General features: G+C 28.0%; 1 long non-coding RNA gene across 1 annotated transcript; it reads right to left on the reverse strand.

Annotated features, from left to right (window-relative positions):
* Nucleotides 1–5,167: 5,167 nt before the first annotated feature.
* On the reverse strand, nucleotides 5,168–10,839 carry LOC136076897 (uncharacterized). Its single transcript, XR_010636664.1, has 3 exons — nucleotides 10,746–10,839; nucleotides 5,528–5,596; nucleotides 5,168–5,310 (listed from the first exon to the last, which is right to left on the reverse strand). It is a non-coding gene; the product is annotated as an uncharacterized LOC136076897 (long non-coding RNA).
* Nucleotides 10,840–16,627: the final 5,788 nt, after the last annotated feature.

Raw genomic sequence — 16,627 nt, forward strand, 5'->3', positions numbered from 1 at the left:
GTAAACGTGCCAAGTATCAAAGAGAATCAATAAACCTAAATTACTTAAAAGATAACAATTCTTAACTCTTTAATTTGAATCTACTTAACTAATATTTTTTTAATTTTCCATTTGACTAATTTTTCACTTTTTTTCATATAGTTATTAAGGTGCTTCCAGTAGTCCAGAAGTCACAGGGTATCGCGAAAGAGCATTTAACTAGGAAGTTCATGCCTCCTTCCTTAACAATGTTGCTTATTCGCCTAGAGCCAGTGTTGAACATGCGATTTCTGAGTTCTGAGCCAGGAATCACTGTGCCACGGCTGCTCAAAATTAAATGTGTTGAAATAATAAGTATCTTATCGCACTTTAATATTTTTAAAATTGAAATCAACGTTTTAAAAAAAATGATTTTTCTCTCTTCCTTTAAACCAATAACATAAAGCTTTTTACTTTTGTTATGACACTTATCCTTCTAATATAAATATAGTTATAAATATAAATTGTAAGATAACCAATAAATAAATTAACAACAATAAAAAAAAAAGCCAACTAGAGTGGCAAAAACCAACAAAAATATAAAGATTTCATTTTACTTTAGCTTATCAATGTATCCAACATCTTTAATAAAAACCATGCATAATTTGCATGGACATTGCTTGGGAATTCAGTTTTTTATTTTAAGTTTAAATTCCTTCAAAGATGAATGTGTTTTATAATCATTCGAGATTAGTTTCCAAATTTTTGGTCCTAGGTAAGATAGAGATTCCAATCCATATTTTGTTGTACGAATATTGGTGGAGTTTGACTTTTCATATCTCAGATTTGATTCAAGAAACTTAATAACTTCATTCATGGATATAGGCGTAGTTAATAATTTTACTTTGAAAATCTCAGTGACTAAACAATGCAGGTTTTTTTAGTGTATAGTTAAAGTACCGCTGTTTAGTAAGAGAGTTTCAAATGAAAATTCATAGTCTCTGTAGATAATTCTGAGAGCTCTCTCATGGATTCTTACTGTGAATCATCTATATAAGTGGGCAGTATGAGAAGTTTGAAGTTATAAATGCAGAAAGTATAAGTTTACGTTGTTTGAAAGACATGCATGATGCGATTCTTGAAAGTGCGTTTACCCTTCTGCTGGCATATTTGTATAAAGTGTTCACATGCTCTTCGAAGGAAAGTTTGTTGTTGAGTTTTATTCCGAGTAATTTAGAATTTTCGGATGTTTTAATTGTTAAATTACAAATAATAACTTCAAGGTTGCTATGTTTGCTAATAATAAGGTGATTTTTTTCAGAATTTGCCTTCATTTCATTATTATCGAACCATATTAACATTTGGTTTGCGGCTTTTTGGAGGTTGGTAGTTACAAAAGTAACGTCTTTTCTTGTGCAGTATGGAGTATTGTCATCTGCATATCCAGCAACTTCAACGTCAGGAAGGAAAAAAAAAATCACATATAAAAATGTTAAATAACAGAGGTCCGAGAACCGAACCTTGTGGAACTCCGTATAGTATATCAGTGTAGCAGCTGAATTTATCATTTATTATTACTCTTTGTTTTTTATTCATTAGGTACGAAGATATAAACATTAAACTGTTTTGACTAAAACCATAGGCATCTAGTTTGGCGATTAGTGACGCATGGGATATACAATCAAAGGCATTAGAGAGATCAGTAAGTAATGCGCCAAAGCATCCGTTGTGATCGAAGGCTTTTCTCTATTTTTCGGTCATTGCTATCAAACATTGTTGAGCACTATAACCTTTACGAAAACCGTATTGATGTCTAGATAAAATTGCTTCAAAGAAGCTAGCTATATCCTCATACATATATCTTTCATATACCTTAGATAGGTTGGATGGAATACTGATTGGCCTGTAGTTGCGTTTATCTGCTTTGGAGCCTTTTATGTGTATTGGAGCAATACCAACGTTTTTTAATAGGTCTGGAAAAATGTTGTTTGAAATAGCGTAGTTATAGTCTTTACATATAAAATCAGAAAAAATAATAATGTTATCTTTGATTATTCTAGTTGGTATATTTCCCTTTTGTTGTGTTTTAGATTTATTTAGTTGAGAAATATGGTTAGATACCTTTTTGACGGTTGTATGTTGGAAAGAAAAGGGAATTAGATTTCTTAATAAATTCTTAATCGCAATAATACTTGAGTGTGATTTGTATTCAAAGATTGAATTTTCTATGGGGTCATGGGTAAGAGTTTCGTTATTTTCAGGGATCGGTTTGATGCACAACTGCAATATAGTGTCTTTATAATGTGAGTTAAAAATATCGGCCACAAGTTTATCATCTGATATTATAGAATCATTTTCCACTAAAACAATTTTTTCATTAAGATGTGAGTTCTCCTTAAAACATTGCTTCACTGTTTTCCAAAAGGTTTTATTGGTATAGGTTTTATTATTATCGGTAACATTTTTAGTTTGAAGGTTTTCAAAAAAATGACTTTTTAGTATTTCTTAGGAGACCGACACAGTAATTTCTTTGACTTTTGCATGTTTTTTACTAGACTCCATTTTATTCAAACGATAACGGTTTAATAGTCTGGATCAATTCATTATAGCTTTGTTCAATTCTTTGGTCATAAATACTGCTTGGTTTTTCGTACATACCTTTTTTTTGTGATGCACGCTTATTTAGTGACCATTTCGGAAAGTGACTATTTCGGTATTTTTAAATCCAAAAATATCCAAGTTTTGAAAATTTTCGTTATTATAGTTTGTGAAGCATCTGTATGTAATTATTCTTCGTTTTTGCTTAGGGAAATTACATCTCAAGACCGAGATCTCGGTCTTGAGATGTAATTTATGTATAAACTAACTTATGTATAAACTAAAATCTCTTATAAAAGTACCAATTGGTACTTTTATAAGAGATTTTAGTTTATACATAATACTAAACTCTTCGATAAAATCGCCCATGACTATTAAATACTCATATTTAAAATAATCGAGATATTTTCTGAGATTTATTAGAAACTGATTGATTGACGAGGTTTTAGGATCATAGCAACAGGCAATCAACCATTTTGTGTTTCTTAAACTTATTTCTACAAAGAAGCATTCATAATTACTATCATCATTTTGTTAGTATCTTAGAGGGTTAGAGTCTTAGAAGGTTAGTGTCTTAGAGGGTATATCTACTCTAACATATAACATTATTCCACCTCCGAGTTTTGATTGATCTAACTTATACGGTTTGGTATAACCTTCAATGAGGAATTGTGTTGAGGGGAAGGAGTAGTCAATTTTAGTTTAAGATATCATTAGTATATCATCTTTGCCTTGAGATATTTCCTTTAAAGGTTCACATTTATTTCTGATTGAATTAATGTTTATGTAACCGATTATTATTTTAGTTCGATGTTGACTTTTTACAGAATGAATGTCTAACTGATTCGGCTTTGACGTGGTATTATTATGAGCAATGATATTTAGTTGTTGCAATGGATTGATGCAAAACGGTGTAAATGCTTTTTTTAACTTCGGAACTTTTTGGGTGGTTGAGGCAACGAATTCCGTTACCTCGGACGACATAACGAAAGGGCTGATCTAGAGTGTTATTACCTTGTAGAAGATCATTTAATCTTTTTTTTCTTTATATAATTTACTAAATTTTGTTTGATCGGCAGAACTTCTTTTTGGGCGTATAAAAATATTATCACTTTGTAAGATACGAGAGTATCTGATAGCTAGATGATAATCTTCTTCTGTTTTTAGTTCGACTGACAGAAAAGTCGATAAGGGAGATTGGGTAAAGTTAGAATTTGATTTTAGATAGCGGTGTATTATTATAATCGAGTTAACGTTTGGGCCAATTTTTGATAAAGTTTGATTAACGAAGACTAAACCTTGATTATTATTTTCGTTGTAATTATTATTAAGACTAGGCAAAGAGGCCCCAACAATAATGATATTATTTTTTTTATTATTTTGTTAATTATTCTCTGATTGATTATCACTTATTGCTGGATTTTTGTTAAAATTTGAAAGATTTTTGAATCGTTGATTTAAAGGATTGTTTGTGTTTGATAATTTCTTACTTTTTATATATGAATCTTTAGAATTTCCTGTTTGTGGACTGATAATAGCATTCTCCGAGCATAAGTTAACTGTATCAATTATGTTTTATTTAATATTACTTTTACTATTATGTAGCAAAAATGAATTATCTGATTTTTGTTTCCTGTAAGAGCAATTAGTGCAAAAATTATTTTTTGTAACCTTGTTAGCAAAATCGGTTTTGTCATGGTTCAGTAAACCGTTCGTGAGTGATTTAATAATATCAGACTTAATGTTGTTCTCTTTCCTTAAAAAATAGAATTCTTCTTCTAGTTTTTTTATTAATATCAGATCAAAATCTAAAGAAGCGCCGTCGTTACTAAATATTTGTTTATTAGCAAAACTTGATTTAAAAGGTGATTTTGCTGATTTTAAATATGAGATTAATTCACTTACCATTTTATTGTGCTTAGATACAAATTTCTTTAAATCATTGTTTTCATTCTGCAGCTCGACTAAACATTGCTTCACTTCTAAGTTAAGTTCATTAACTTTTAGTATGGTATTGTTATTTTTTAGATTGGTACCCAGTGAAAAAGCGCGCATGGGATACGCGTGGATTTTTTCCACATGTAACCCATGTGGGGATTATTATTTTGTCCCATGTGGGTTTCATATGGTAAATCCCACATGGATTCCATATGGTAAATCCCATATGGGATACGCGTGGGTTTTTACCATATGTAACCCATATGGGGATTATTATTTTGTCCCATGTGGGTTTCATATGGTAAATCCCACATGGGTTTTATGTGGTAAATCCTACATGGGATTTAGGTGGAAAATACTACATGTTATAGATCTTAAATGCCACATATTTTAATCCAAATGGTATAAAAGTAGTCAATACTAGACAAATGAAAGTCCGAATGCTTCTATGATTTAAAAATTACTTAAATAGTAATTTAAAATTAATCATCGAAGCTTTCAGAGAGGCTTAACTTAATCTGATATTTGCTACTTTATCCCATTTGGTATTCAAAACGTGTAGCATTTTGAATACCAAATGGGATAAGCATTACCTTAAACTATTATGACGAAATTTTATAAATTTAAAAAACGTGTTGCAAAATGAATTTATTTAAAAATAAATGCTATCAATTAATACATCCTAAACGAATATTAAAAATATTATTTTTTCTTTTGCGATTTACACGTCGTTTTTTGTCAATTGAATTAATTAAATCGCTTCGGCTTGTATAATACCAAGGTTTTTAGTATCTTCTAACTTTCTTCAAACATTTTCTAAAAAAAAAAAATATAAATACAAATATATATATAAATATAAATATATATATATAGAGAGAGAGAGAGAAAAAGAGAGAGAGAGAGAGAGAGAGAGACAGAGAGAGCAATTTTAATAAGGAACCTTATTAGTCGAGCAATTTTAATTATTAGCCAGTTTGAAGCCATTAATGACTACAATATTTCACAAATAATTATTTCCTAATTTATTACTTACAATGACTAACGTATTATGCGTAATTGAACACATATTATGCGTAATGAGCTTGAACCCATGAGGAGAATCCTGAAAAAAAGTGATCAATAAGGATAAGTAGTTAAACAAAAAAACAAAAACAAAAATGTAAAAACCTACTTTTTCAATGATGTAGACTTCTATAGTAACAGGCCTTGACATCGCGCAAAATGACGTAAAAACTGAAGGCCGATTAAACTTTCACTTTTACTTATATTGATATATTTTTATATTAGGTAGGGTGTAATGGCAGTTTATGTTTTCTAATAATAATCTCTAGTAAAAACGGAAATATAAAACCAAAAAATAGTTAAAAGATAATCATGCTTTTCGTATTTCAAATTTCATTAAGAATATTTATGTAATATTAAATAGTATCAATAACAAGCAGAACCATAACAAAGTATATATCTATATATTAGAAAGATAACTGTATTTTTAATTTTTTTTGCTAAAAATGGTAACAATAAAAATCACCAACAATAAAAAACACCAACAAAAGTTGATTCAAGCAAAAAAAAAGTTTTATCAATATATCTCAACAGGGTTAAAGTCCTTATACTTGGCAACTTGTAGTCAATACACAAACAATCATGTAAACTTCGTCGCATAGCAAAATACTCATATGCTCTACATATAATATCTGAAGTATATAAAACTTCACCAACATTAACTTTTCTCATAGCATTAAGGTGTTCGAATAGAATATTTGACTGAAGCGAACTTTCTTTATTTTTTAAAAATCTAACTGCTTCAAATAAAGCTGATTTTGTTTTTATTAACTTTAATTTGTTTACAGCTAAATATGAAATATTACAAGTTGTGCCATTATGGTTAGCTACAAATGAATAATCATTGAAAATTACTAAAATAAATAATGGAACACCAAGTTTGAACATTTTTGATTGTATGTGCAAACTTTATTTATTAAGCTGGAAAACAATAACATCATTATTATCACTTAACAAAGATTGAATATCGTCAAATATAAGTTCATTCTCTTTTAGAAAATCATTTAACTCATCTGGTAAAATGCTTCGAAAACCGCTTGAAGTTACAGTTTTTCTAACTTTAATTGCTGGTGTGGCTAAACAACTAGGCGGAATATTTTAAAAACAGATGGTGGATTTAAAGGTCGTTGCTTCCCATATTTGCTTTCAAAAGGTGCTTCATTTGGCCAATGCAGTTGACATAATGCTGTATAGTCTGTAACAATAAAACCAGTTCTTGGGATAGCTTTACTACATCTTTTTCTCTCCTCTAGATTCTTCAAGAATTTATAAATTGATATTTTTGTCGTAGTTAAGTATTGATATTTTTGTTGTAGTTGTAATTGATTTTGTAGTTGTATAAATTGATATTTTTGTTGTAGTTGAGATAGTTCGACTTGCAAAGAGATACACAGCATTTTAAAGGCATTTTCAAGGCATTTTAATTATTAAAAAAACTTATCGTTAGTTTGACAATATCATTACCTTACAATGTTAACGCCTTGAACCTTACAACGTTATCGTCTTGATGTTGGGCTATCTAATTTATAAACCAATCACATTTTAAAGATTTATTAAAAAAGCGCGAACACAAACTTCAGTTTAACAACTTTGTTGCGCGATGTCAAGGCCTGTTATTATAGAAGGCCGCGGTCACACATAATATAATATTCTGAAACTAATAAACAAACATCTAAATTTCTATAAGTAAATTTATTCTTTGATCATTGCCTTCATATCCTATCTTATTTTCATATCATAATCTATTATGGAATTATTTATATAACATATCACAACAATATTATTAAATTTGTGATGTTCCAATATCATATGAACATTCTCTAACATGTTCATATGATATTTGAACATAGTTCTTGAGTATATTATCTGCAAACAATTGACTGATGCAAGTTCTAATGTTGTCAAAAACTAAGCATGCATGCATAGGACACTGCAGTGTCCCACAAAGAAATGCAGGTTTGAAAGTCGAATTTTCTTTATTAAAAAAAAAAATTAAAATAGGGGGGGAGATAGAGAGGTTTCTGTAACTTTTTTTAGGCTCCAAAACTTTTAACTTTATATATAATAAGGTTCATAAAACTTAAGGGACTTACACAATACATTGAGGAACAAAAACAGGATATTTACAGAAACTTTTAAATTTTTAATCTGGAGTACCACAGTGTAATTGGGAATAAAGTCTCTGGGTCCAGTATTCAAAGTAATATGATCTAAAGTAATATATAAGTTAAATAAAATGCTTTAAAATGCATGCACTTATACATATAACTCCTGATAGTTAACTATATGTATAACTAGTTATACATAAAATTTATTATATAAACTTATTTTTCAAGGTTATGCTTGAACAAATTAGAACCAATTAATTCAAATTCAAGATTTAGTTCAAGATCAAGTTATTTGTTCATTGTTTTTTCACTATTTTATATTTATTTGTTCAAATTTGTTAACTAGTACTAATTTTTACTACAGTAAGAATGTTTATAATTGTTGAACGTGATTTTATTAGTAACTTAATTTTACTATCAACATATTTTGACAACACCCTTAACATTTTAAATGATGACAGCTTTACTTTTCTATTGATGTTAAATTTATTACCTTTCAATAACTCAGATTGAATTTTAACTGAATTATTGTAAGCTTTGTAAGGGTTTGTTGCATATCAAATGGTGTTGTAAATAAAGTAAAAATAATATATATATATATATAAATATATATATATATATATATATATATATATATATATATATATATATATATATATATATATATATATATATATATATATATATATATATATATATATATATATATATATATAGTATTTAGGCTAAGGGATCATCCATAAATGATGCCAGTGGATAGAGGGGCAGTGTGAGTTTAACAATAATTGACAATGGGGAGGGGGTGTTGAGACCAAAATAATGTCAATTAAAAAATTGAATTAAAAAAAAAAGTATAATATTTTATTTTAAAAAAAAGTAAAACAATTTATGCTAGCTATGAGCAGGTTTTAGAGGTATTTACACCAACAATGTGGTCTAAAAACTTCTTGCTTTTGTTGCTTAAAACTGTTGAGGATCATAGGAAAAACAATTTAAATTCAGAAATTAGCTTGCTTATCTGAAAGAACAATTTATGCTTTTTTTTTTTTTTACTTTTAGTACTGTTGAGAATAAATGTATAATTGAACCAGAAAAAAATTGATGGTATATGCATTTTTTATATTATATTAACAATTCAGATATATCCTCATAATACGATAACAAAAACTGACATTATTTTCAATGGGAGATGGCAAAAAATTGACTGAGTTTGATAAAGGGTGAAGTTGTTCAATAAACTGGGTCATTATCTGACATCATTATGCATAAATGACCCTACGATTTAGGTAAAATAAGTAATCAATTTGCCATATTTCTCTTTAGAAAGTGTAAGAAAAAAGCATTGTTATGCTGAGAATCTACCTATTGAGCAAGCTTTGACCACCTATTTTATAAATTTGAGAGACAGAAGTGGAAGTGCGAATCGCAAAAGAACTAATAACAATGCTCTAAACTGATTTTAACTTTGTAGACTAACATTAATATAGTATTTAGTAATAATAAATGAAGTTTACATGATTTTTATAATTTGTATTCATTTCCATTAATTATCAGTTGTCAGTCTCCAATTTATAAAATGAATTAAAAAACTATTTATTTATAGTATAATAATAATACATAAATACTAGTTTCCTAATGCTATTATCATCACAATGTTAATGGTATTCGTTTTAAAGTGAAATTTTGTATCAATTTTATTGTTTTAATGTTATATTTATATATATATATATATATATATATATATATATATATATATATATATATATATATATATATGTATATATATATATATATATATATATATATATATATATATATATATATATATTATATATATATATATGTATATATATATATATAAATATAACATTTATACATATATATATTTATACATATATATATATATATTTATACATATATATATATATATATATATATATATATATATATATATATATATATATATATATATATATATATATATTTATACATATATATATATATATATTTATACATATATATATATATATATATATTTATACATATATATATATATATATATATATATATATTTATACATATATATATATATATATATATATATATATATATATATATATATATATATATATATATATATATTTATATATATATTATTTTTACTTTATTTACAACACCATTTGATATACAACAAACCCCTACAAAGCTTACAATAATTCAGTTAAGATTCAATCTGAGTTATTGAAACGTAATAAATTTAACATCAATAGAAAAGTAAAGCTGTCATCATTTAAAATATAAAGGTTGTTGTCAAAATATGTTGAAAATAAAATTAAGTTACTAATAAAATCACGTTCAACAATCATAAACATTCTTACTGTAGTAAAATATAGTACTAACTGATAAATTTGAACAAATAAATATAAAATTAACAAAAACAATGAATAAATAAGAACATTAACTTGAACTTTAACTAAATCTTGAATTTGAATTAATTGGTACTAATTTGTTCAAGCATAACCTTATAAAATAAGTTTTTATAACAAATTATATGTATAACTAGTTATACATATAGTTAACTATCAGGAGTTATATGTATAACTATATACATTTTAAAGCATATTATTTTATTTAAACATTACTTAGATCATATTACTTTGAAAACTGGACCCAGAGGCTTTAAAAATTGAAAAGTTTCTGTAGATATCCTGTTTTTGTTCCTCAATGTAGTTCGTAAGTCCCTCAAGTCTTAAGGACCTTATTATATCTAAAGTTAAAAGTTTTGGAGCATAAAAAAAGTTACAGAAACCCATCTCCATCCTATTTTTTTTTTTTTTCAATAAAGAAAATTGGGAATTCTTTGACTTTCAAACCTGCATTTCTTTGTGGGACACTGCAGTGTCCCATGCATGCAAGATTGGTTTTTGACAACATTTCAACTTGCATCAGTTAATTGTTTGCAAATAATTTACTCAAGATCAATATTCAAATAACTATTGTATTATCCTAATAATACGTCTATTTGCACAAATCTTAATCTTATTTCTATAAAGAAAGATAAAAATTATTCGTGGTACTTACATACTTGCTTGCCATTCTCTTTATTAATATAAAATATTTTCATACAATATAAACGTAACGCAATGCAATGACGATTTAAAAATTTTTTTTTTAGTTTCCAGCTTTTAAATTAATTCCCATGCAAATCCCACAGGAAACTCACGTGGGATTTCCCATGTGTGTAAATACCATATGGTTCCCACATGTAACCCATGTGGGATTACCCACATGGGTTTAAGGTGACAAATTTCCATACGGATACCACATGGGAAAATCCGTCCCACATAAATCCCATCAATCCCACACGGAACCCACGCGTAACCCATGTGGGACGCGGTTTTATTTTTCACTGGGTATTGCCATTTAAGTCATACCCGTTGGAACTATCGCATTCGATATTCAATTTTTCACGTACATTTATTGAATTTCCCTCAATAGTCACAAAATTGTTACTTTTATCCTTATCACAGATTCTTCCAGCTATCTTTTCTTTATTTTTTTCTTTTTTTGTCTTGTTTAGCCATGTTGAGTTAGGCTTCGTTTTTATTTTGGATAGCTCTTTAAGAATTGTACCGTATTTCTCACTAACAAACTCTACCAATTTTTTTAGTTCCTCGGTTTCTTTTTTTAATTTTTCATTTTCTTATTGGAAATTTAAAAACTTTGTATCTAATACGTTTTTTATTTGCAAGGCGGTAAATTTTTTTCATTTTTAAATAAGTTTTTCAGAAAAAAATAAAACGATTAAACGTCCGATTGCGTCAAAACCATGTCATACTATATTGCTAAAATGGATTACCCAGCAAACCCACGACAACTAAATGACGTCGTAATGACGTGTAAAACGCCTATACGTCTAAAAAACTTTTTTAAACGTATAAAGCATATATATCAATGTATATTAAATACATGCATACATATATACTTACATACATACAAGTTAGACAACTTTGTTATCACCAAAGATGAAATCAGATGTTGAGACCAAATTAAACCACTGGATGCATTGCATAATGTAATAAAACTGAAAGAAGGCAGCTCTATGCATGCTAACCCAACCATTCTGTTCACAAGACTTGCTGCAATTGCTCTTAACGATGACAATGTTGAACACTATTTTATTTATGAGTTGATACCACACCTATTGCGTTATTTAAAAACGGATTAATGAGGAAACTAGATAAGTCATTACTGCGGAAATTACTTTTACCTAAAGAGGCTCAATGCAAAGTAGATGAAATAAAAGCAAAATTTGTCAGACTTGTAATCGATGGGGGAGCTTTGATACATCGATATTTGCAAGGGATCTATTCTAGGGCCTTTATTTTTTATTATCTATATAAACGATATTTAATTATCTTCTAGTGTATTAAATTTCAATCTTTTTGCTGACGACACTCAGGCTTTTTATACCCACTCAAACATAGAGTCAATCTTTATCACTATGAATCGTGAGCTTGACAACCCCAATGAATGGTTGAAAGCCAACAAACTCTCTCTAAATAAAACTAAGAGCAAATATATTCTTTTTTCTAAATCCTCCAAATTTGAAACTTTGCCCTTAAAACTCCCAAATATTTCAATATAAAAAACTAATTTATAACGGACATTCTGCATTAAACTTTTAGGCGTTTTACTTGACGAACAAATAAGTTGGAAAGACCACATTAATTTAATAGAAAATAAAATTTCAAAGAGTATTGGATTTATGTACAAGACAAGACATATGTTGGATAAAAACTGCTTAAAACTTATCTACTTTTCGTTTATCCATAGCTATATCAGTTATTGTAATATTGCGTGGGCCAGCATTTATCCATCAAAATTAAAGCGTATCTTAAATAAACAAAAACAAGCAAGCCGCCATATATTAAATGCTAATAAATACACCAGTGCCAATCCACTGCTTAAAAAGTATTCTTTTATTCATGTTTAGATTTAAAAATCATATGCTGCCAAATATTTTTGACGACCTTTTTGTTATTATAAATCATAAATATCAAACAAAGCATTCATTACATAACTATCAGGTACCAAAAACCTTATTAAAACAGTCTAATTTCTCAATAGCATACCGAGGGCCGCAATTGTGGAACTCATTCCTTCCAATTGAAAGTAAAACTTTAATTTCACTTCAAACTTTCAAAGTTATTTTAAAAAAACAGTTACTTGATTATGACATATCTCAAATTCTATTTTATTTTTAATATCTTCTTTTTCAATTCTTAACTTTTCTTTCGTTCGCTTAAAAGTAAAACATATTTTTTTTTGCTTATTTATCTAAATTTGTATTTCTTTCTTTTTTTTTTTTAAACATATATATAATTTTTTTCTACATAATTATATATATGAATGTATAAATATTTTTTTTTTATGTATAAAAAAATGTAAAATGTTTATTTAAAAGTATTTATATTATTTTATTGATTTTGTAAAAATTTATGATAGATTTATGATAGTGTAAACGATACAACGGGGCTAGATGATAAGACTTTTGTCTTCTGCCTGCTCCGGTCATATCTTAACTCAAAATATTTTGTAAATAACTTATTATGAAAATGACGAAACAAACTATTAAAAAAAAAAAAAAAAGTGGTACTTAACATACGTCAAACGCAATTATGGTGTAGTAAGTGTCGTGTTTAATGGATATGAAACTTTTTCAACTAAATCAAATGAGCATGTTAGAAGACAAGAAAGAAAAAATACTCATCTGATCAATGTGCATGATGATAACACTTTGCTGTTTGGCCAGTAGCGCTTTTTATTATCCCAACAAAACAAAGTAGAGTTCATTAAACTGCTAGCAAAACATCTTATGGCTGCAGAGTACAAAGTAAATTACAAAGTAAAAATACGAAGTAAAAAGTTGCAGCTGACGACACTGATGTAGCTGTTATGCTTTTGTATCATTGGAGATAAAACATGTATAATGTCTTTTTCATGCCTGGAAAGGGTAATCATTTTTGGAGCCTCAAAGAATTAACTCATTCTATCAGCGAGTTTAAAGAGCACTTATTCTTTGTACATGCATGGTCAGGGTGTGATACATACTCTGCAGTATACGAAAAAGGAAAACCCAGCTTTTACCCAGTCTTCTAAAAAAATCTAATGAGCTCCAAGAAAATCACAACTAATGACGAACTTTTGAACAGATAAAGATGTAGTTGGTAAAGCAGCAATTTTGGGGTTTAAAATTATATACAATGGAGCACTAGTTGAAACATTGACAAATTTAAGGTTCGTATACTATTTATTAAATGTTATTAACTTTCATAATCTACATTATGAACCATGAAACTTAGCTACTATTAATTATTACAAAGATATTCCACTAACATTCTATCCATTCTACTAACATTATATCCATTCCACTAACATTATATCCATTCCACTAACATTCTATTTAATCCACTAACATTATATCCATTCCAATAACATTATGTTCATTCCACTAACATTATATCCATTCCACTAACATTCTATCCATTCCACTAACATTCTACCCATTCCACTAACATTCTATCCATTCCACTAACATTATATGTATTCCACTAACATTATATCCATTCCACTAACATTATATCCATTCCACTAACATTATATCCATTACACTAACATTATATTCATTCCACTAACATATCCATTCCTCTAACATTATATTGCACATCCTAAGGTGGTGCTACACTGCTTTTAAGTAGCTGTTAATTAACTTTATTCTGGTAGTGAAAAAGTATGAAATTGAAACTCACAAGTTGCCATCAACTGAAAAAGCGGCATACTTACATGGGTTATGCGTCCATCTTCAAGTTATTGAATGGAAGTTGCTTGATGAGTGTTTGAATCTTAATCCTTAAGACTGGGTATGGAAAAAAGAAAACAATGCTCTTATCCCAATAACAATTGATAACGATGCAGCGTCTCAAAAGCTTCTAAGTCTAATAAGATGCAACTGTAAAAAAACCAATGTGGTTGGAATAGTTGCAGTTGTCGAAAACAAGGTCTTAAGTGCGTTTCTACTTGTGGGGGATTTCAAGGAGAAAGTTGTCGCAACAAAGAGGTAATTTTTACATGACTAAAACGTTAGACTTGACGCAATTTGTTACCAACTTTTTAATATGATTGGAGCAGTCCATAATTTACTATATTTAATTACATCGTATTATTTTATAGGAAAGACAAACTTTGAAAATGCAGGATGATAATAACAACGATTTTGAATACTTTGACGACACTGATGACATTAGAAACATATTTGAAGATTTATTTGTATAATTTTTAACTCATTAGTTAACCATGTTCTTTTAAATAACTTTTATTTTAGATTATATCTCATAACATGATTTTGCTATTAAAAGTACATACGAAATAAATAATAAAAACAATAATTATTAAAGAATCTTATTACTTTCTGTGTTTTTTATAATTTGTTTCATAGACATAATAAATTATATTCTCTAAGAACTATGGATTAAAAATAAAATGTTTTTAACCCATAGTTCTTGTACGAATATAAATCAGCATTAAATTATTTTTCCAACGATATATGAAAAATACCTTTTTTTAAAAAAGATTTTTATCATAAAAATTATTACTCTTTTTTACTTATGCCTAAAAGAGCACCTTCCGGTACTCCAAATGACAGGGGTTTTTTTCTGGTGACTTATCATATATTTATGTTGACTTGTACAAAGTTTCAACTTTATAGTATTTTATTCCTGGTTGTATCGAAATTCTACCGGACTAAAATGTGACTGAATGCTTCTGAACGCTGATTGCTTCTTCCTTTAATTAAAAAGCACAAACAGCCTCTGTAAAGCAAAATTTTGTTTGAATCTTGAATTTGAATCTGAATCTGAATTTTGAATTTAAATTTAAATCTTGTTTGAATTTGAAACAGAATTTTGTTTTAAATCTGTAACGCAAAATTTAGATGCTATAGAAGTTTTATTTTTCATAAAGAGGAATATGCTAGCTAGAAAGCCGTTCCATTTTTCATAAAGAGGAATATGCTAGCTAGAAATTTTTCATAAAGAGGAATATGCTAGCTAGAAATCCGTTCCATTTTTCATAAAGAGGAATATGCTAGCTAGAAATCCGTTCCATTTTTCATAAAGAGGAATATGCTAGCTAGAAATCCGTTCCATTTTTGTTTGAAAAACAATGCATAGAAACATTTAGTTTTGAATCATATTAAAGATACCAATTTTGTGTAATATTAAAGTACCCAGTATTTTTCGTGGAAATTGCTTAGTTTAAAGTCCTAAATTTGCAGCGGTTTTAATTGTTTTTTCTATAAAAGCAAAACTTAGAAAAAGTTTTGAAAATTTTAACAAAGCTAAACACCTTTCTGTAATTTAAATTGAAAAAACTTGTATTTTTAATCGTTTAAAGGTTGATAAAATTGAAAAAATAACGAACTAACTTTTTTCATTACGTAAAACAAAGTAGTTTTGTTTCAATATAAAGTGGTATTGTGGTTTATCCTCCTCCGGCTAATTGCCATATAGGCCACATTACCAAGGCCCGCAAAGACAAGTTCAGCTCCTAAAGGACCGTCATACCCCCGCTCTACGGATTGAGAGTAAGGTGAGTTTAGGAAGAACGAAGTCATATTAGAGTGAAATTCAGAATTAGTCGAATTAGAAAGATAGCATATAGATAGCGGACAAGAATTGCACATGATGTTAGAAAGTGCAATACGTACCGTTAATTAGGTCACTTGATACGAGGTCTTTATCAAGTAACTTTGTCGTATCAAGTAACTTTGTTTCAATAAAAAGTGGCTTAAAGTTTGAGCTTTTACTAAAAAGTTTTTTATAATAACAAATCATTATACTCCGCAAACTAGTTTTAATTGTCAGGTTGATATTTTTTTACTTTAATTATGATTTAAGCATGCA

The sequence above is a fragment of the Hydra vulgaris genome, chromosome 02, assembly GCF_038396675.1.
Source record: "Hydra vulgaris chromosome 02, alternate assembly HydraT2T_AEP".
Taxonomy (NCBI): Eukaryota; Metazoa; Cnidaria; class Hydrozoa; order Anthoathecata; family Hydridae; genus Hydra; species Hydra vulgaris.